The following is a 21,738-nucleotide window of genomic DNA, read 5'->3' as shown; positions in this document are numbered from 1 at the left end:
AAGTAAATATTTCTCAGCCTACTGACTATCAATTAAAGGGGAATTCTTGACACCCAAGAAGAATTAACTTTTGTTTGCAAAATGTATCTGTTTCCCCTAATTAATTTGTTATTGTGCTGGGGAAGCAGCTTTCCATGAATATCTCAGCACAATAATCAGTTTAAAAAACTAAACTGGATTTAGTGTAAAAACATTTTTCCACAGTGCACAGGGATTCTGATGAATGCAATAATCTAAAAGCTAGATCTCTTTCTCTCTTTCTCTTCCCTTGTGTCACTTGAGACTTACAGCTAATATGGAACTGCGAAAAAAAGTACCCAGAAATAAGGAGAAGAGCGTTGCGCGGGAAGATGAGGAAGAGGTAATTGAAAAAAAAAGAAAAAAATCAGTTCTGGTGTGCAGATTGTAGATAAAGACTTCTGATGAGGAAGAGGGGAGTGTCTGATGAGGAAGAGGGGAAAGTATGTTGAGATAACAAGAACCAGTAATTTCTATTCAGCAAAGCCACCAAATCAGAGACCAGTGCTGATCTTATTGGAGGAGAGGCTTCAACAGCAACTAATCCTGTCATATTGAAAGAAAATTGTAAATGTTCTCTGCAGAAATTGCCTGCCCATTGCAGCTAATCGAGCCCATTTCGCGCTCACACACCCACACACCACACACCCCCCACCCCCGCAGGCGGGCAGCGAGCGGACCTGCAGCCGCAGCATCCCAGCAAGGACATTCACCCGAGATGCTCCCCTAGGCGCCCCGTTTCCCTCCCTCACCACCACCCCCACGGAGGTGGCAGGAGAAGTATGAATTATTACCAGCTCACTTAGGAGACCCAGCTTCTGCTATTTTTAATTTTTCCAGTTTTCTAGACCGTTAAGCCAGGTTTGATAGCAGTATTGCTCTACATTACTTTTTTTTTTCTTTTTTTTTTTTTTTTTAAGCTCAACTTGGCTGAACAGAAGCAGAGGCTCCCAAGGGCCAGACCCACTGAGGGTGTGCGTGTGTATGTGTGAGCCTGTGCGTGTGGGAGGGAGAGTGTGAGCGAGGGAGAGACAAAAACTCCGTCAGCCCGGACGATGCCACCTCTTGTTTAAAGCTTCCAAACTGTTATTCTTTCCCCCCATTGTCACCGTACCAAGTAATCTGTCTTTCCTCCACTCCAACCCCCCTCCCTCCTCTTGGAAGATATGGAAGAGAAAGATAAAGCGGCTGCCTCCGGGCTCTGACTGCGCGCAGCCCGCATGCTGCTGCCGCCAGAGCCGGAGCGACTCCGCAGCTGCCGCTCGCCAACCAGCCGCTTGCAGCGGGATAAGATGCAACTTCTGGTGACTGGATCACAGGTAGGAAAGCCTGCGTTTTAACTGACGTTTCTTCTGTGATTTTTTTTTCCCCTTTCTTGTTTTTTTTTTTTTTTTTTTTTTCTCCATTTTCTTTCTCGTCCTCCACCTACCTCTTCGCAGCACCTAGGATTTCATCCACCGCTGTCATAAGAAAGCTCCCGCCAAGAAAATAACGTCCAAGAAACGAGCTTACGTTTTACTTCCTGGCAGAAGGAGCAGAACAAAAATAGATAAACTTTTGCTGAAAGGGTTCATAGCAGTGCGGGTCACTGGGGAAAGGTAGAGAGAGGAGAGGAGGCAAAGCTATTTCCCCCAGCACAGTGCTTTCCTCTGCTGAGTTGCAGTTGTGTTATTAATCCCAGAATCGAGTATAGGATGGTATAGCGGTGAAGGAGAAACGCAGTAGACAGATTTAGAGAAATTGTCACATTTTCCAAGCGTTGTCCATGCGTTTTTTATGTAAACGCTGCATTCCGACACAGGGACATTTCCCGGACTACCCTTCCCAAATACCGCTGTGACACGTTTGTTGACAACTCCTGCAAAATGTCACCGGGACCCGGGAGCGGAGCCGTGTCCGGGGAGAGGAGCCTGCCCGCGGAGCTCTCTGGCTGGCGTGCGGGAGGGCAGATAGTGCGGGGGATATCCCTGCCCTGCCGAGGACCATGCAGAGACGCAGGGTACAAGAGGAGCAGGCTTCCGCTGTGTCAGTGAGGTCCCTTGCCCCTCAGCATCCCACTGAGTAGCCCGCGCTTGCCCGGAGTCAGTGCTCGTCTCCGCTGCCTCAGGTCGTGCCTCGGGAAGGGGGAGAGTGGGCACGGGGCGCCGCCGGAGGCGGGGAAGGTGTGAGGTTTGCCCCGTTCATTTCCAACCCCACTTCCCTGGCTCCGTGCCCCGGGGTCCCGTCCCCAGTGCGGTCAGGGAGCTGGGTGTGTCGGGGGAGGATGCTCCAGGGCTGGGTCTGGCCGGCTCCGCTCCCCGGCAGGGTTGAGCCCGTCGCGGCCGTTTTAGCGGGTTCCTTTTTTCTCCTCCCGTGCAGCCGCCACGGGGTGCCTGTGGCCAGCAGGAGCCTTGAGAGGCAGTCCTGATCAGGCTGTGGGAGAAAAACTGCCTCCCAGAACAGCTCCGGAGCGCTGAGGTCCAGATGCCCCCGCCGACTCCAGCCATTTCGGAGGCTGTGGAGGGTTATAGTGCTTATCCTCAGGCAAAAGCCGAGACCCCCATCTCTCCTGCAAGGGCCACTGTTCACTTCGCTCATTCCTACTGCTCTGCTCCCTCTCCGTGCTTGCGGCTTCCCCGCAGCTGCCCAAGTGCCCGGGTGATGCCCCGCTGGGGCTGGAACCGGCAAGACCGGCCTCTCGACTCGTCTCCTCACAAGGCAGGCCTTGCCCTAGCCGGTGGGGAGCTCCCGGAGGGTGGCTTTGCCTGCCACAGCACGGCCCGCTTCCAGCTCCGACGGGAGGCTGCCAGGGCTTCTAACTCATTCTCACGGGCCCAGGGTTGAGTCTTTACCCCTTCACTGTGGAAGGGAAAAAGGACTCCTCCTCCCTCACCTGTAAGATCGTTTTTTCCTACTATTTTCACACACTAAAGTTTCTTTAGGAAAGGAGAGGTAGTTTTCTTTTTTCAGCTGGAAGAGGACACTGAGAAGGAGGCTAATTCTTGTTGCAAATTTGGCCAGAATAACACCTCTCCCCATTTGTATGTTTCGTTCAGAATGTTTGCATATACTGGCTTGTCTTTGTCCCTTAAGGAGAATCTTCCCTTTGTAGAAGGGAAAAAGGCAAGGGAAAAAAAAAAAAAAAAAAAGGTCAACCTCTGCTTCTCAGTCTGCTCTTGAAATTTTTTGGGAAAAAAACAAACCAAAACAAAATGACTGACAATGAACAAGGTTAATATGGGAGATCAGAAGTACGTGCACTGTCTGCTTTTATGGTATTGCATTGCCTACAATTGCAGCCCCTGTCTAAATACACACCAGCCTTGATTGTGTGGTTTATAACACCAGCCACTCTTGGTGACTTGCCTATAAACTGCATAAAGCAACACAAAATACGTTTCCTCTCTCCTTTAGACTCTTTTCAATTATAACTTGGGTCTAACTTCCCCTTTGCAGGACCCCTGGACTGCAAAAGCAGCTGTTCTGCTTTTGCTTGAGGAGAGCAAGAAGTGCAGTGGACTTGCTGAGTTGGCAATCATGTGCCCCACTGAGTTGCCCTCTCTGCTCCTACCCACAGCCCCCAGTGATTTTTACACTGCAGTCTGATCAGGAAAAGGACTTGTTATATGGGGAGGGGACTCTAGGATGTCTCCCAGTTGCTTTGGAGGGGAAGCAAAATAGTAAAATGAGAAGTCATGCTCTTCTCGTACCTAAAACCAAGATTTTAAGTAATATTCTGTACCCAAAAGGTTGCAACTCTGTATCTGTGGAGACGCCTACATCACATACGGTCAGGAGTGTCCTCAGGAGGTGGAGGGGGCAGCAATGTGCTGTGCCATTGCCTGGGAGGGAGACCAAAACACGGAAAGGGGGAAACCAAGGCCACTAATGAAAAACAGCATCTGTGAATAAAAGCATATTTTTTTTACCTGCATGTTGAGGCCAGTGCTCCACTGTCATTTTGTTATTCACCTCTGGGATGATTCCCTGTGTGTGTTCAGGGGCTCTCAGTTTCTCTAAGTTCTAGTATCTTTCAGCCCATTGCATGTCTAACTTGATAGTCTTTTGAGGACATCTGCTATGAAATCCCACATTGTTGTTGATATAGTCACAGGCTATTACTCTGCCCCATTCCTATAACCCAGTCACCCGCTCACCCAGACTTTATCTTCTCCACTACTATCATGACCTACATGCAAAAGACTTATTTTATGGTCCCGTTTCCATAGCAATGCAGCCTGGGGAACTCAGACAAACCGGTAATAATGAGGCAGATTCCCTTTCTGTGAAATCAAGACCTCTTTGAAAGTTGAGTTCAATTCGAGGAAAAGTGGGGATCCGCGGAGAGTTTATCTCCAGCCCGAAGCCCAGATCTCCACGCCCTCTAGTGCCAGAGGCAGGTAAGGGAGTGCGTCCCCAGGCACAAGGGATGCGAGACAATATCAAATTACAGGGGAGAGAGAAACAAACGATATGAGATGAGGACATTTCTCCCAGTGTCTGTTTGCAACCAGCTCTTACCTCTTCTGAATCCCAAGGTTCAAAAAACCCCAAGGCAACTGAGGTTCAGCTGATCCTGGTTCAGTCAGCGAGATGTTAAATCTGCAGGTCCTATGGGGTGGGTTTAACTACTAAGGAATAGGTAGGAAGAAATTGAAGCTGACAAGCCCAGTCGGTATCTAGACACCTATTCACAGTTTTTGGATTTCTATGGCTTTGAGATTCTCAGCTTGCAGCAACTTACAGAGATATGAAGCAACTTCTCAGAGATATGAAGGCACAGAAGAGGATTACTCACTTGTGAAAATGCTGCCTTGACCTTCTATGGGCTCTTTGGGTGGGTGGATGGGTGGACAACAGTAATCAGGCTAAGAAAAGCTGAAGGGGCTTAGATACAGCTCATAAGAATGACAGGGATAACTTTTTCACAAATGCTTGTAGCCTTAAATCTTCAAAAGCTTAAATTGCATGGTAGCATTTCAAGTCTTGTTAAATCTGAGCCTGGATTCCCATCTCTAAGAACTGGGCTGCACAAAGGATTGAGCACTTAGAACTGCTGTAACTAAATAAGACAATTAGCACACTCCCCACACACTCCCCTATCCATATTTTCCAGATCTGATATTTTGGCAAAGACAGGTCTCCATTTTGCCAGGATCTCCATGGTATGCCCTGGGTTGGAACTGCCCAAAAGATGCAGAGTTATCTACTTGCTTGTCCTTGTCTCACCAGCTGAACACCAACCATCTCTGTGCCTAGCAGGTTGCATTCCCTAGACCTCCGTACCAAGCTGAGTGGGGATGACTTAGTGACTTATCTCACTGCTTTACTACATCTCCCTGATACAAGTGGGCAGAATTAAAAGATAAGACCACCTCTGAAGTTGTATTAAGAGGCTGCATCCCTTTCCTAGGGGCCCTGAACTTGTTTCTATGTAAAAATGCTTTAGGCTGTGGAGCTGACTGTCATTTTGGACCATCTGTCCTGCTTTTAAAGCTGTGTCATTACCTACATCTATCACTGTCTTTTCCCTGTAGAGAGAGATACCTATCAGCAGGTATTCCAAAGAGACATCTCTCATATAACATGATTTTAAGTCCCAAGAGGATGGGACAGCCTGAAGTGAGTTTCGTCTCATTTCCATCAAGCATTTCCTAAAGAATGCTTGCCAATGAGACTAAGATATGCAATCAGATTTCAGCAGTCCACATGCTTCATGTGTTCGTTTTTAAGAATATGATAAGGATAAAATGAAACAGACCATCACTTTAGGGCCAGCTGTTTTGCTGAGAGCCTTCTGCATGTTTATTTTTTTTGACAAGATGATCCTCTGATCCCTGTCTTTCCAGTATCTCTTTTGACTCCATAGGCTAGATTCTGATCTTAATTACATTCTTTCAAATCAAGGGTGACTCCACCAACCTTAATTACTTCTGGTTTATTATAGTGCAATTGAGCTCAGAATTTGACTTTCATAGAAACATAGTAAGTGTTGTAATTAGAATATGCCAGTGTTTTGACAACTGTTCATGGAACAGCTCTGTTTCATCAGTCTCTGCTGAAAGGGATATACAATGTGATAATGGGCATTGGGAATAGCATGGGGCACCTCTGGCTGTGATGACAATAAAGAGCTCTATGAGACACCACAACAGAAATAGGTGAGAAATTCTGTAAACCAACATTTCCCAGGGTTTTCCTCAAGCACTTAGAAAAGCTCTAAGTAAACTGAAGGCAGGTGTGGGGTTTTTTAGGCTCTTTTTTTTTTTTTTTTTTTTTTGAGAAAGAAGTAGAACAAGACAAAAAATATCTTCATAGATCCTTCTTCTGAATCACTGGGAAAATTAGCATTGGAAATCAAGGAGACAAAATAAACCTCATAATTTAAAATAATTCTCTGCTTAGTAATTTCTCTGGGTCAGGATTTTCAGGTAGTCTGTATATGTAAAGCTGTCTTGATTTTGGTGGAGATAGGATGACCTGTAGATTCTGGGTATCAGACCTTTCATTTTTATAATCCATTCCAGCATGTGAGAAATAAAAATTAGCAAAATCTGGCCATGGGAAACAGTACATTTCTGGTACAACCTGTAACATTTTCATAGATTCATGTGAAATATTCTCTTGGCTTTGCAATGAATTACTGATGTCTATTTTATAGTCATTTATCTCATATTTAGTCAACTGGAAAGCAGAATGGTCATATATTGAAAATGATTCACAAATTTGTTCATGAGTAATGGCAACAAGCTCATTCCACTATGATTTCCGAGGTTGTTTAGTGCAAGCTGGTGACCAATGATTTATTCATGAAAATATTCATACATCTCAAAAGTTTCACGAACGTTAGCATGAATAATTAACGGAAATTGTGTTATTTGTTATCATTACTCATTATTTTCCTATTCAAAAAGGTATCAGTCATCCAGTTAAAGAACATTAGAACATAATGTTTGCAACATTGGATCAGGCAGGTCTTTTATCTTGTCCAGTATTGTGTCTCTATCACTGTCCCTTGCCACAGGCTTCAGAGGCAGGTGCAGGGAATGCTTCCCTAGAAAAACACACTGCCCTCAAGTAAAATGTTTTAATACCCACCAGCTTGTGTTTACTCACTTCCCAGAGACCATTTCCAAATTAAAACACATACCTGCCTTACTCACCAGATGGAAACCTCTAGCAATTCTAGACAAACTGCAGATATATATACTCACTGGCCAGATAAACAGCTAGTCTGGTTTTGCCTCCCAGTAGGTTCACTACCTTAGCAGTAGCACGTAGCAGTGAGTTCAGCAGGTTAATTACATATTTTCTTGGGAAAACCACACTCCAGGCAAACTTTGATCTATTTAAATTAGTTGTCTTTTAATGTTATTGCTACCTCTATGTTATATGACGAGAAAAGCCCAACAGGAGCACCCAGTTCATTGTATAGGTCCCATTTGTTTACTCAGCCATGAACCCTCTCGTTCTTTTCTTCTCTCAGACAGTGCCAGGGTTCCCAGTCACTTTGCGTGTCTTAAAAACTACTAATTATTCTATCTCCTTTTTTTTTTGTGATGGATTGACCAATGTGGACAGTGTTTTCCAGGTGAGGACTATTGGATTATACAATAAAACTGTTTTCATTTTAACACCTTTTACTCCTTCTGTGCACTAATGAAAATTTTGTTTTGTTTGTTGGGTTTGAGGTTTTTTCTGACCACTGCTGTAATTGAGCAGAATTTGCAACTGGTTTGTCCACAGTGATGCCAATAACCTTCTTGAGTAGTCACAGCACCCAGGAAGGTTTCTAAATATTTCGCTCTACCTGTGATTCGTCTGCATCAGCCAACACTTATTTCTATTTATGATCCAAATTCTGGGTTCACCCAACTTAATTAGCATACTCTGAAATATTTCAATCCTAATTCACTTTTTCCAACAGTAGTAATTTTGGTTAAGAAGTTATAGATGGTATATAATCTTGGATAACCCGACTGTTAGTCTTTTAGAGTGAAAAATGATGATCTACCTGTAGTTCTCACTTTCTTTCTCTTAAACAGTTTTCAGCTTGTAATAATAAGCTAGTTATTCTATGATGACTTCAATTCTTCAGAAAAAAAAAAGTTAAAGAACGATCTATACAAATATCCCTATATATACATATGCGTATCATGTTATTTTTCTTGGTCTGTTAGTTTGATGCTTCAAAGAATATATAGAAGAGACAACATTTCTTTGAAAGAACCTATGATTTTTTTTTTCTCTCCTGTATGTGATGCTTGTTTTTGTTAGTTTCAATTAAGTTACTTGGATGTGAAATAAGACTTCTCGTTACATAGTACCTAAGATCAATCCAGTGCCTGTCCTATAGATAGGAATGCTAGCTGCTACCCTCCAGTCCTGTAATGTACCTGACTTCAGTGATGACATACATATTTTTTCTGTTAGCACAGTCACTTCATTTTCAAATGCTTTCCAAACCCTTGCATGTATAATGAGAAGGTTCTTCTGACATGCTGCTGTTTAGTTTATCAGTTTGTTCCAGTGTTTCCTCTTTCAACGTTTCACATTCTGACAGCTCATGTCCTTTGTTATCTTGAAAAAAAAAATAGGTCTAATGTGGACATGGGCACAGCATCATTTGTGGGCAAGATTTACCCAAATGACTCATTCAGAAATCAAATTAATCATTCAGAACCTTTGCAAAGACCTTGTGCTCATTAACTATGCCCATTCTCCCCTGGATGTGCAGCAGATTCCACCGGTTGCCTCCTAAACTGGGTGAATTTAAGACCTCTCAGAAATGTCCCCCCTCTGCCCTCCCCACCAAGCCCTTGTCATTTAATGCATCCTTGGCCCTCTTCATTTATGGCTGACATTTTGTTTGTGTTTTATTATAATTTCCCTCCCTCAGCCATGGACTTCACCAGAACTAGAGTGTCATTTCCTGAAAGCTGGTTGCTTGGCTCAAACAACCTCTTGGACCTTAACATTTTACAATACCTTTTTTTTTCCCCTGCTATCTTGCCTTTCATTTTGCTTTCTGCATGACTTCACTGGATCAGAAACTGTCTGTTAATATACCAGTTGCTTTGATTCTATGGATTTTACTTTCTCTTTGAGTCTTCGCTTTTGTTTTTTCCTGTTTTCTTTCTTCCTCCAGTACTTTTTAAGCTGTTCACTTATTATTACCGTTTTTAGCCTCACTGTCTTAACGTAATAATAAGAGTCCATTACTATTCAGTGGCCTGACTGTATCCTTTCTTTAGCTACTTAAGACTAAGTTAAGAATATATACTGTTGTGTTCCTGTTATTCTAGAAATCACTTTCATAGTTTAACCCTAGATGGCAACAAGGACCACGCAGCTGCTCAATCAGTCCCCTGAAGTGGGATGGAGGAGAGACTTGGAAAGGGTGAAAAACCTCATGGGTTGAGATAAGAACAGCAAAAAAAGATATAATAATAATAATAATAATAATAATAACAACAACGACAACAATTATAGTAAGAGTAGGCTATACAAAACGAGTGATGCACAATCTAATTGCTCAACACCTGCAACACCAAGAGCCCACATGTTCCTGAGCAGAGGTATTTGAACCTCCATCAAATGTCAGTTTATATACTAGGCATGATGTCATATGGAAAGGGATACTTATTTGGCCAGCTCAGACCAGCTGTCCTGGCTTTGCTCCTTCCCAGCCTCTTGTGCATCTGGCAGAGCATGGGAAGCTGAAAAGTCCTTCACTACCCTGCAACAGCCAAAACATTGATGTATTATCAACATTCTTCTAATACTAAATCTAAAACACAACATCATATAAGCTCTTAGAAAATGAACTTTACCGCAGACAAAACCAGGATAATCACCTAGAAATTGGGATTTTTTTTGTCCATTTGTACAAGTTGGCCTACCAATGTGCAGGTGGGTGAAGTCACCCATGATTTTATTAGATTTAGATACCTCTTTGATCTTTCTCCATATAATCCATTGACTATCCCAGACATTTCCTGGACAAAGTGAGCTAATGCTTTGTGCAAGCATCAGGATTTAATTAAAGAAGGATATTTTTATGCTTAGCACACAGGACTGAGACCAAGGAGATCATGGATAAGCTCCTGACCATGCCACCAAACTCCTGCTTGATCTTTGACTCATGCCTATGGCCTGACACAAAACCTCCTGAGGTCAGTGACAAACTTGTTACCTTTGGGTAGGCTTTGGCTCAGCATCCTGAAGTGGTTAGGGTAAGTCTTTGTTTTATGACAGTGTTGTGAGGATTCACTTGCTGTATTTGTCAGGTCTTGAGGTTCAGTTGTGGTGCTGTTACATTGAAATGGGAGCCGACGGACTCCATCCACAGTGGTTTTCTTTGCACTGGGGAGTTGAAAATTGAACCTTTAGGAGCTGACTATCAGGAAGAACAGATGATAAGAGAAAATGTTCAGCATTCCTCCAAAAAAAGGTACTGAAGCTCCTAACTGCTCCAGATCTTGATGAGCAGTAACAGAAAAAAATAGCTAACAAAGCCAGTTTTATATAGAAGAGAGTATATCTCATAATCTGGTTTTATTTGAAAAAATGAAAGAAGAGAGAAATAAACTGAAGGTAATGTTTAATGACTGGATTTTGGTCTGGGGCTTTACTCAGTTCTGTGTGTTTTAAGTTTAGCCAATGTTAAGTAGGGGTAAAATTGCCAAAGTAAGATTTACAATATTGTGACCTTGCTCGGATCATGTGCTGTATCAGAATAGTTCACAAAAAATGATAAGGATCTACTGATCCTCCTGCTCCCCCCTGCCCCAACACAGATTTCTCATGTAAAGCAGAATTAGTGAACTTTAAGAGCAGGGTGCATGGGTGGAGCAATGTCCATATGTGGACAGAGAAGGTCCTCCATCATCACCTAGAGTCCTCATGTTATAGTTACTGTGGTAGATGAAGTGTATTGCTTCACACTTCAAATAATATCAGGGCCCTATGATATATTAAAAATGTTTGCTTATGAGACCCATTTCCTATGTGCCAGCAGCATTCTACCATGGTGGGAAATTCAGTTTACTCCATTTTAAACACAACATTGTGTGACAAGAAATTAATGTATGTGTGAAAAATGAAGGCAGATGAGGACCAGTGGTGGAAACCCTAAAGGCGGTCTTGGTATGGACCAAACATACAGACAATTTGCTCCTTACTTCACTTTAGAACTGTTGCTCAATATGTATGTTGAGAGAAGACTGGCTTTTAGGGGAAGGGCACTAGTTAGGGAGATGTCGTCTCTGCTGTTGCTTTCTGTCCTTAGGCTAAACTGCAAACTTATCCCCTGATCTGTTACTGGCATCTTTCACCCACACTAATTTAACGTTTCTAGCAGTGTATTCTCTGCTGATGAAAGCTGTCAGAACATGAGTGACAAGAAAGGAGAGGCCATCACCAAAGTGCTATATTTAACCTGGCAATGTCATGTCTTCTCTGGTTTGACCTTGAGCCCTTAGCAGTGAAGATATAAATGGGGCATCTTAGTTGTGAAGATTCTTCCTTTAACCAAACACAGAAGGATCTTAAATATAAGGAAAAGCAGGGAATAATAAAAGTAACACCAGTTACTCTTCTGCTTTTGACGTGTGTGATAGCCAGCACACTCATCTGCCACTAGAAAGAAAGAATACATGAAGGGCTCACTGTTAAATACTCATTAAAAATGTCCGTTTGATTTCTGCAAGTCATTTTCACAATCTTATCCACTGTGAGTACATGCAGGGATCTTTACTGAGAGGTTTTGACATCAGAAGTAGTTCCCTACAAGGAATATCCTACTGCTATTAATCATTTTGCAATGTGATTCTGTAAAGGAAAAATACCCCAAAGTGTACAATTGGAGAGGAGCAAGGAAGGCAAAGGAAAGATGAAGAAAACATCTGGTCTGTTTCATTTGAAGAAAACTTGTGACTCTCTCTCTTCATTTCTTCAGCAAAGATTGAGACTGTATATCTCCTCCTTAGAAGCACAGGGGAATGCAAAATATCTGGTTTAAAAAAACCCAGATAACTCAAGTATTGTCATTCTTTCAAATGACAAATTTGACAATTAATATTCCACATTATTGCCTTTAATGCCTCTTAAAAATCAAAATGGGGTGTGGAAGTGACACGTAACTGAAAAGATAAGGAACAATTTTCTTGTGACTTCTTTCAGAATATAGTGACCAGGGCTGAATTCCTAGTTTCACCACAGATTGTTGACGTGGTCTTGGACAAACTCAGTAACCTCCTGTACATCAGTTTCTAACATGGAAATTGTATAAAACAGTATTTGCATTCTCACATGCTTTGTCTGCCCTTCTGCTTTAGATTTTCAAATGTTTGGCAGCACTCCTGTAATAGCTACACAGAAAAAAAACTTACCTAAATTTGGGCATCCATAGAAAGAAATGCATTATACAGCATCTTTCAAATATTCACTTGCTTTTTATTCCATCTGAAAAATAGCTTATAGCATGGACCTGGCATTTCTCTTCTTTAGAAAGTAACAGCCTTTCCATTCACCCCTGGATGTTGCTGGTACAGACAGCTGTACATGAGATTACTCTCAGCAGTCTCTATTTGGAGCAGGTCTGTGATAGATATCCCTAAGCCCTGAGAGTGGTTCTGCCCATGCTAGTGCTGCAAGGGTACAGAGGAAATGGTAAATGTACACAAGAAGGTGGTGAGAATTACCTGCCTTCCAGAAAGGAAGTGTTCAATAGATTAGGTCTCGTCATCCTAGAAGTGATATGATTTATGAGGAATACAGGTAGGCAACCTTGAAGAGAAGGAAAAGGTGACAGGGGGCTATTACATCTCTTTCACAACATTTGACTCAGAGGTCTCAGGTGGATATTAACAGGCATAAATTTAAAAAGTCACTGAGTGGTTGAGATGTGACACTTAGTACCCTACGATGTTTTGCTGATTCCAAAGATATAAATGATCAAAAAAATGACCAAACTAGACAGAATATTGCAAGAATAACACTACCAAAAGCTTTGTGGTGCAAATAAAGTCACAGGGAAATCCCCACATCACCAATTGCTTTAACCTAAGAAATGTATGCTGGTATGGTATCACCATGTACCCATTACCTCTGCTGCTATTTGAGGGAGGTCAGTAGGCAAACTGGCTTTAGGGAGAGTTGTGCTTGCCATCAGAGCCTCATTTGGAGTCACCAGGGTAGGTGTCGTCTTTCAAGAATGCTCAAGCTGTTTTACTTTTGCTGCTCACCAGAAATGTGTTGTCCCCCACGGTTAGGTGCTTATCAAAGCACATGACACCTTGGAAAGCTATTTAATTAACTCCTGACTTTCCAGAAAGACTTCTATAATTAAATTCAAAGATTCTTTGTTTTATTTGTTCAGTGTAACAATCAGAGAATTTTAATGCACATGTGATTTCCAGGCAGATCTCCGTGCAAGCCACAGCGTGTGCTTTCCTGCCCCACTGCCTGTAACTCTCATATAACAGCCTGAGATAAGCTCTTTGCAGACACACTTCTTTTTCAGCTTAATGCTTTTGTGTTCCCTTTATAGGTGTTCCCTTTATAAGGGAACAGTGAGTTGAAAAAAGGAAAATGTGGTCACAGCTCTGCCATTAGTATCTCTTCTCATTCTGTCTTCTGCTTTCAACAAGTAAACTGGAACAAGCAGCCTATACATGCAAAAAATGAGGAAGGATGTGACAGACATTGAGAGACCTTTACATCCCTGTAAACCTGACAGGAGAAAGCCGCCTTTGGCACTTGCATGTATACAATTCTTAGCTCATTAGGGCAGACCTACCCTTCTTAAATGACAAAAGACAGATGATTCCATCTTCTTGTTTTTCACTTGAAAGCTCCAAAATCACAGCCTTCTCAAAGCTCTGTATCGTTTCATGTGCTGGGTCAGGATTTGGACAATAGTGTTTTAACTAGTGAGTCCTAGAAAAAAGAAATGAACTTTTACAAAATAGAAAACCAAAGCTGAACTTGTGATGAAGGAGATACTTCTTGAAGATGATCTCTGCTTTTCGAGTGTCTTTTATGTCTGTAAACGGTGGTACATGTGTTGTCAGAAAGCTCTCTAGGTCAGATTTTCCTGTTATGACCATGGTCTCATGAGAATCACAACATCATTCTTTCATCTATGCAAGGTTGCTCTGTTCTGCAGCTACACGCCATTTTAAAGGCAAGAACTTAAAGCTGAGTTGAAAAGCTTTGAAATGAGCAGAAGTCAAGCTTTCTGTTTATTAAGAAACCCACACAAAAGCAGTGTTAAAATTACATTTCCAAGCTCATAATAGCCGAGGCCCCCACATTTTCTACTGAGCAACTGTGAAAATGATTTCTGGGTGCTTTGCTTGCTTAAAAATCGAGATGTTAGTGTGTGTGTTCTTGACAATGGCTTTGGAAATCCAAGTAGGTACAATATTTTTACCTCTAAGCCAAAATCTTTAATAAGCAAAGCCAAATAAATCTTGAGGAAAATGTGGGCTTAGTTCAATTCAATCTGGAACCTAATTTCCCTGCTACCCACAAGGCTCTAAAGATCTGCAGCTCTGCTTGCACTACAATTCAAAGCTATTTTATATACATATAGATGACTGCAAAATATTGAAGGAGAGCCAAGGCCATAGAAGACAAATTAGCAATGCATTTTTTTTTCTGGAGACAGTGTTTGTGGGTTTTAGAAACCAGTGGTCACCTTTGCAGGTAGGTGATATAACGTTATGGCAGATCCTTTGTTGGACTTTTTCTTTTGACAAATATTTCAGTGGAATTCTGAAAAGAGGACAATGGAAAGAAGCTAAGTCTGGAGACATACATCCTTGCTTTGCCAGAGCTGACTAGAGAAGACACTGTTCCCAGCTGTTTAGCAGTTTAGCACTGCCTTTTACCTATAAGTTATCAGTTCCCATTTTCTGTCATGAGATCTGATTTTTTTACTTTTTCCAACCCATTTCAGTCATTTGGTGATTTTCTCAACATATTTGGTGATGCGAACGTAAGCTAAAGAATGTAAACCATTACATGTTACTCTAATAGAAATTCCCTCCCACTATGGCTGCTTTGCACAAGACAGTCTCACTTGCGTGAAAATGTATTAGTGGACTCCGTAGATGATGGCCTACATTGTCCCTAACTGTCAAAACTTGGGGAAAAAATAAACCAGGGAAAAATAAAGCAAAGAGGAGATATTGAAGGGAAAGGGAAAGCTTTTCTTTTTGCACTCAGCTGGAAAGAGAAGCAACCAGGGTCTCCAGACCTCTCCTGGACATCCCCTGCTGTGAATCAGCTGGTTCTGCCCATAATACTCTTCCCACAGTAGCTATACAGTTTCCACCAGGACATGCTCAAACTCTTAGCTGGTTGTCACTGCTTATCACTAGAGTTGATTGGAGCATGCATTGATTAGGGCAAGTGGCTGCATGGCCAGTTGCTTGTGTGCACATGAACTTTATTCTGTTCCTTGCATGAATCAAAAGATATAACCAAAAGATGATGGAAGGAAAAGGCTGATTCTCTTATTGGTGGCGATCACTGCCCACGAGAACCCACCACATGTGCAAAGCTGTAAGAACAAGAGCATAAGAACAAAAACACAGGAACAGTGAGGGTAAAACACTGCCCCAGGAGCTCTGAAAATATAACCCCAGCAGCCTGGATGGGAGGGTACAGACCTGTGATGGGAAGACAGGCTGCGAAGTTGCAGAGAGAAGGTCCTTAGCCACACAAACCAGTAACAGCAGTATTTTTGTGGTATGGGAAGACGGAACAAGGTGATATAGTGGCACATGCATAGTTGCACTGACAAGCATCCCGTATCTTCAGCCTACTGTGCTCTGCCATGAAGCCAGTTCCTGCACGCCAGCATTAAGAAGTAATTATTACCCTTTACTGTGTAATGATTAGTTATTGCACAGGCCACGTAGAAGACTTCTTCAGTCATCATGCCAACTCTCTCCTCTATCCTGGTTTAACCCGCTCTACTCTGCTGCAACAATCAGCCATGGGATGTATGTGGGGGCATTCAGGATGCATGCATCCCATTCTGATTTCACTGCGTCCCAGACACTAAAAGAGTACACAGTCTCACGTAGTGTGTACAGGCAGAGGGATTTTTAAAGACTATTATTTCTTGGTCAGCCTGAGCCTCTCTGTCATGATCTGAGGGGATTAATATGTATCCCAAGTGCCAGACCTCATGATGCTCTACAGTGAACCCCACTGAGTGCATAAAGTGCAGCCTCAGAAGGAGCCTAATCCAGACCTCATCAGCTGGCAGCATGTTTCCTCTGATACCAGGGTTTGGCAAGCTGGGGCTTCACGGATGTTTAGGAGATATGCATGAAAGGAGGGGGAGAGGTGCTAAAACAAGGCAGCATCTCACAGAGAACCCAGATCCACTTATTTGCTCCAGTAGTAGCCAAGTTGTCTTTCTAATTACTCTGAGTTCTGCTGCTGCTAGGATCTTACCCTGGCTGCTGGTCCTTTTGGTGAGGAGAATTGTTTAGCTAGAAAGTGAGAACATCACTGCTTTTGCTTTCAAATGATGGGTACATCCCAGTGGGGAGAAGCGAGGAGGGCTGCCTGTTGTTTGCTCTCCCACTGTTCCTTGAATTCTGATGTGAATTGCACAGTGGGAAAAATGAGAGCTGGTCTTTGCTTAGATAAGCATTCTCCAAGCAGATTTAAAAAATAATGACATAACTTTTGTGTTCCTATAGCAAATGATGTACATGCCATCCCAGCTCTATGTTCAGTCCTGCATGCTGAAGTGTACAGGGCCAGACCCTTTGTAGCTATCTCAGCTCATGAATAGCTGGGATTTGATAAAGTACCCATATTTAATAGATCTTTTCTTTTGCTTCTCTTTGCAATTAGTACCTACAGCCCCCCAAGTGGAAAAGAAAAAAATATCTGCATAAAACGTCCACATTCTCCACAGCAAAGCTGAACATGTCATGCAATTGCTCTTACTGTTATTTATACATAGATGATTATGCTATCTGCCACACAGTGAGGAATTAAGAGCTTAATTGGAGAAGGAACCTGAGAATCAAATAATTATTTTCTTGGTGTTTCTTCAAAAAATAGCTTTTGCCAATGTTGTTCCACATTTATTTTTTTTTTTAGCAATGTCTCAGTTCTGTAATTAAACACATAACCAAAGGGAGCAATATTTCTCTGCAAACAAATAGAAGTTTATTATTTTATGGAAAGCAGCACTCTGGTAACCAGAGCTGATGTGAGACAGTGAGCAAAGGACAGGGAGAGGAGACGTGAGGAGAGAGGAAAGTTTGGTTTTGGTCTGTATCTAGTACACGGAAAACAGAGCAGTCTCCCATTCAGTTTCTTTCTTGCTTGTTACTCTCTCTTCCATACTCCTCTCCCTTCCACCATGGACTTCTCATCATTCTTTCAAAAGAGACAGTCCTCACAGTCATCAAATGACATCATCTGCTGTTTAAGTCTTTGAGTCAATGGGTTACATGCTCACCCAAAAAGCCCCAGTCACACACAGAGGTACTGATTTTCTCAATTTAGTACATCCATTGTAGGAGAACATTGCTGTTCTGAACAGTTTGCAATCTGTCTCTTCTGTGGGGTTGTCTGTTTTTTATCTCTGACCTCTCCATCTAAGGAAGAGAAGGCAGGACACAAAAAATTGTTGGGCTATAGGTAGAGAATAGATGTGGGACAAAACCACATAATTATCTTCTATTCCAGCCATCTGCCCTTCCCACTCAGCTTTGCTCATGTGGTTGTTACAAGCTTGTGCCATTCTCCAGGGTAATGGTGAAGACATTTGTTTGCAAGCAAGTCATCTGATCAGGCTGGTGTGCTGGAGAACAATGCCAATACAGACGGTTATTATGGGGACATAATTAGTAGGTTTCTACAAAGGAAAATGGCTGTAAACAGTTGATTGCCATGGACCTGAAAGATGTGAGAAAATTTTTTAGCTTTCCAATAGCCTGAAAGACAGTTGTGTGAAGACGGACTTTTCTGAGAGCAAACATTCCCTCAGTCCCGAGTGACTGGACACTGGTCTCATCAAACAGCTGATGCTCTCTTTTGCTTTCAGATCACTGAAAATACAATGACCTATGCTGAACAATCTGTTAATTGTCATTAATTTGTCCATTGGATATTTCCCCCCTATATTTTGAATTGTCCATCTGCAAGTGTGCTGGCTAAGCTTAGCAGTCTGATTAATAGTTCCAATAATTATGTCAAGGCCAAGAGATTCTTCTAAGTTTTTCATGTTCAGCACTGAGAATTTAGTATTTTTTTCCTTGTGACTGTTTGCTTAATTCATGTGACATTGCTTCATACCTCTAATTTAATGACCTGATATTTATAAGCAGAAGCTGAAGGTGCTCCATATAGTGGGACTGACAAATAAGGTGGCCAACAGCTGTTCCTTTTTGCTCTAAGGAGGTCTCAAGAGCAGCATAGCTGAGGGAACAGATACAAAACTTGAAACATCTTTGAGAAAAGACAAAACCAGATAGGTGGGCTGTTCAGCACACTGTATTTATCATTCCTCTTCCCACATTGGACAATTATTGTGAATCTCTGGTGGCTGACTCCACACCTCAGCTTCTTCTCAATGGTGGATCTTTTGGTTCAATATCTCTGAACATAATACTGATATGTTACAGTTTAAGGCTAGTGGAGGCATTATTTTGCATCATTCACTTGCCTTTTTGAAGGGAAAGGTGTCTTTAAAGGGGCAATACCAGAAACTACCTTAGGGGACATTTCCTTTTCATTTCACTAGGACTGCTGTCACACAGGATAGAAACTGTGCCGCATCTCCTCCACCCTGCCAGTAGCACAAGGTTCAGGCCACTCCAAAAGTACAAACGTGGCTGTCTGTGTGCATCCCAAGGGAAAGTGTGTGATCCCAAGACAGCTCTGGCTTCCCTGGGAAGTTAATTTGTGTATTGTACTTTCCTTCACTTCAGCATCTGGTTGCTCTATCACCTCATTTTTTGAATGCCTTGGACCTGCAAAGCAAGCAAAGGGACTCTAGTCTTATGACATTTCTGCTGCTTTAGCACTGCCTTTTTTGTATACCACCTGCTGACTCTTCTGCTCACTGTAGGACAGACGCTACTGCTCTTTTATTCACTTTGAATAGTACATCACTGTTGAAGAAATGGTTCAGAAACATTTGCCATATCAACCGCTACGTACTGTGAGTGATGATCCTCAGGTCTGGCACAAAATACCAACAGAGTGAAATGGTATCCAGTCTGAGCAAAGACTGCAAAATCTTTCATAACTTTTCTCACCCACATTTTTTAACATCTCTTCTCCCACACATACAAACTGTTCATAGATGCTGAAAATACAGGGCAGTACATTTGAAAAAGTTTGCAAGGAATATTTTGTTAAGTGATTTTCACACTGCTAGATGGCAGACTATGGGCAATTACTGAAATAAGCAATGTAATATTTTTTAAGAAGCATTGGTCAGTCACATGGAAATAAACATCAGGTCCAGGTTTACTGGTTGTTATGCCTTCTACGATTAAAATTACTGGTGATATCAGTTCTTATGTGTTTGGTTTTACATTGATTACCAAGTCAGTGTTCAAAGAGGTATCCTTCCACTTAAGAAAATATGGCTGATTGATGAGCAAAGTGCAAGATTTTCTCTTGGAGCATGAAAAATAAATAACTATAATAATAATAATAATTATTATTATTATATGTCAGCATGTATAATTACTCTACACTTGGACAGGGACATCAGTGATCTCTGCCTACATGGAGAATCTTATGCTTCAAAAATGTCTCAGAATGATCAGAAAGAACATGGGATATGCACAGGGCATCAGGGACCTATAAACAGTTAGAGAAGTGTCTCAGCATGGTTAGAGAAAATCTATCTGAGATGTTACTTCTAAAAAGTCTGTTCCTCATGTAATGCTCTTTGTTAAAGAAGCAGAGCTTATAAAAATCCATTTCTCTACATCAGAGTAAATGAAGGCAAAGTGAAGAATGTATGCCATCTGTCTCATGTTGATGCCAAGGAGACCTGAACCCTCGTTCCCCGACTCTGAATTCGGCACCGTGCTCTTATTATTGGATCATCATTTCACACGGAGTTTTTTTTCTTCTCTTTTTCTTTTTCTTTTTCTTTTTCTTTTTCTTTTTCTTTTTCTTTTTCTTTTTCTTTTTCTTTTTCTTTTTCTTTTTCTTTTTCTTTTTCTTTTTCTTTTTCTTTTTCTTTTTCTTTTTCTTTTTCTTTTTCTTTTTCTTTTTCTTTTTCTTTTTCTTTTTCTTTTTCTTTTTCTTTTTCTTTTTCTCTCTTTCTCTTTCTTTTCCTTTTTCTTTTTTTCTCTCTTTTCTTTTGTCCTTCTTCCTTTGTCCTATTTTTTTAGGGGGTGGTAGGTGGGGATAGGGTAGGTGGTATTTGTTCACATCAGACAAGACTGAAGGAAAAATACTATGTATAACTACAGGGTGACACAGGCTAAAACGGCACCCGTCAGAATTGTTTAATCTCTGATACTACTCTCACTCACCCTCGTGTCAGTGCTACCTCTCCCTCCACCTTGAATACTTAACTCCTTTCTCTGGCAGGATGTACCATAGACAGAGCAGTATAAATCAAAGCTTAGAATCAGGAAAATTGGAATAGATTGGAAATGCCAGTTCCTCAAGTAGGAAAAGAGAGAAACAAGACCACAAGTGATCAGAAGAGTGATTGCAGCTTCATTATGAGGGCCGTTGTACCATCCAAACAGGTTATTGCCTGTCACAAGTTGTTTTTATTTTCCGGCTCCTGACTGATGCAGAGCTTGATCTGAAATAAATGCCATCTATCCACTTACTTTATAAATCTCTTTGCTGTACTTATATTTAATGTTTATGAGTCTCAACATTTTCAAGTAAAATACAATTTTATGCTTGTGGTGCCTTTATTGTAAAGCAGCAGAAGAGAGGTTGAGGGCTGCATAAGAGCTCTTACTGGTTCATGTTGATGTGAAACTGTGAGGGAATGAAGTCAGACATGTCAAAATGCAAGATAAACTGTGGTGGGACTTCCATGCAGTGCACTCTTGATGTAAACCTCTTCCTTAATCTGTGTCATGTTCAGACATTAGCAAAAAATCCTATGAGAGGTCAAAATACTCCTGTACTCCCCAATTTTTAAAGATGTTTTTCATGAATTCACTTAGCAATTAAAAAAAGCCCCAAACTTCTTCCCAGCAATTCCGTAATATCAAGTTTTTGATAACAAAAGGGTTTAAACAACATGTCTGGAGATTTTGGGAACAATATTAAAAAATATGTAGAACAAAAAGTGGTAAAAATGGTTGCTGCCTGAATACCAGCCCTTTCTCTGTTAAGAACTTTAATAGAGAACAGATCTTGATATTGACTTTTGCTCTGAGGAAAAAAACAAAAACAAAAACAAAACAAAAAAATCTTTAGGATAAAGGTTGTTTTTTTTTTTCTTTTTAAATTTAAAACAAATGTGTAAACCAATAGCTGATCTTATTATTAGCAACGGCTATAATTGTTAGCTCTGCTACTTACACAGCCAGCACAGTATACCTGGGTATGTTATTTAGAAGTCAGTGGTAACTGTAGCAACATTTGCAACATAGCTCATGAATCGGTGGGAAGGCTTGTTCTCCTTATACTATGTAGACAGCAAAGTGCTTCAGGTTATGCTTTTTGAGTAGTTGCAGTCTTTAAAGTAGCCTCAGTGTCCTT

General features: G+C 41.5%; 1 protein-coding gene across 4 annotated transcripts in view; it reads left to right on the top strand.

Annotated features, from left to right (window-relative positions):
- Positions 1-509: 509 nt before the first annotated feature.
- CHRM2 (cholinergic receptor muscarinic 2) overlaps positions 510-21,738 on the top strand; it is a 108,605-nt gene continuing 87,376 nt past the window's right edge. For all 4 annotated transcript variants that reach the window (XR_010473465.1, XM_065065072.1, XM_065066524.1 and 1 more), the window contains exon 1: positions 510-1,337. The gene's annotated coding sequence lies outside the window, so the exon portion shown is untranslated. The remainder of the gene's footprint in view (positions 1,338-21,738) is intronic.

Source organism: Columba livia, chromosome 1 (assembly GCF_036013475.1).
Source record: "Columba livia isolate bColLiv1 breed racing homer chromosome 1, bColLiv1.pat.W.v2, whole genome shotgun sequence".
Classification (NCBI taxonomy): Eukaryota; Metazoa; Chordata; class Aves; order Columbiformes; family Columbidae; genus Columba; species Columba livia.
The sequence above is the reverse complement of the archived record's forward strand: the minus strand, read 5'-3'. Positions and strand labels throughout refer to the sequence as shown.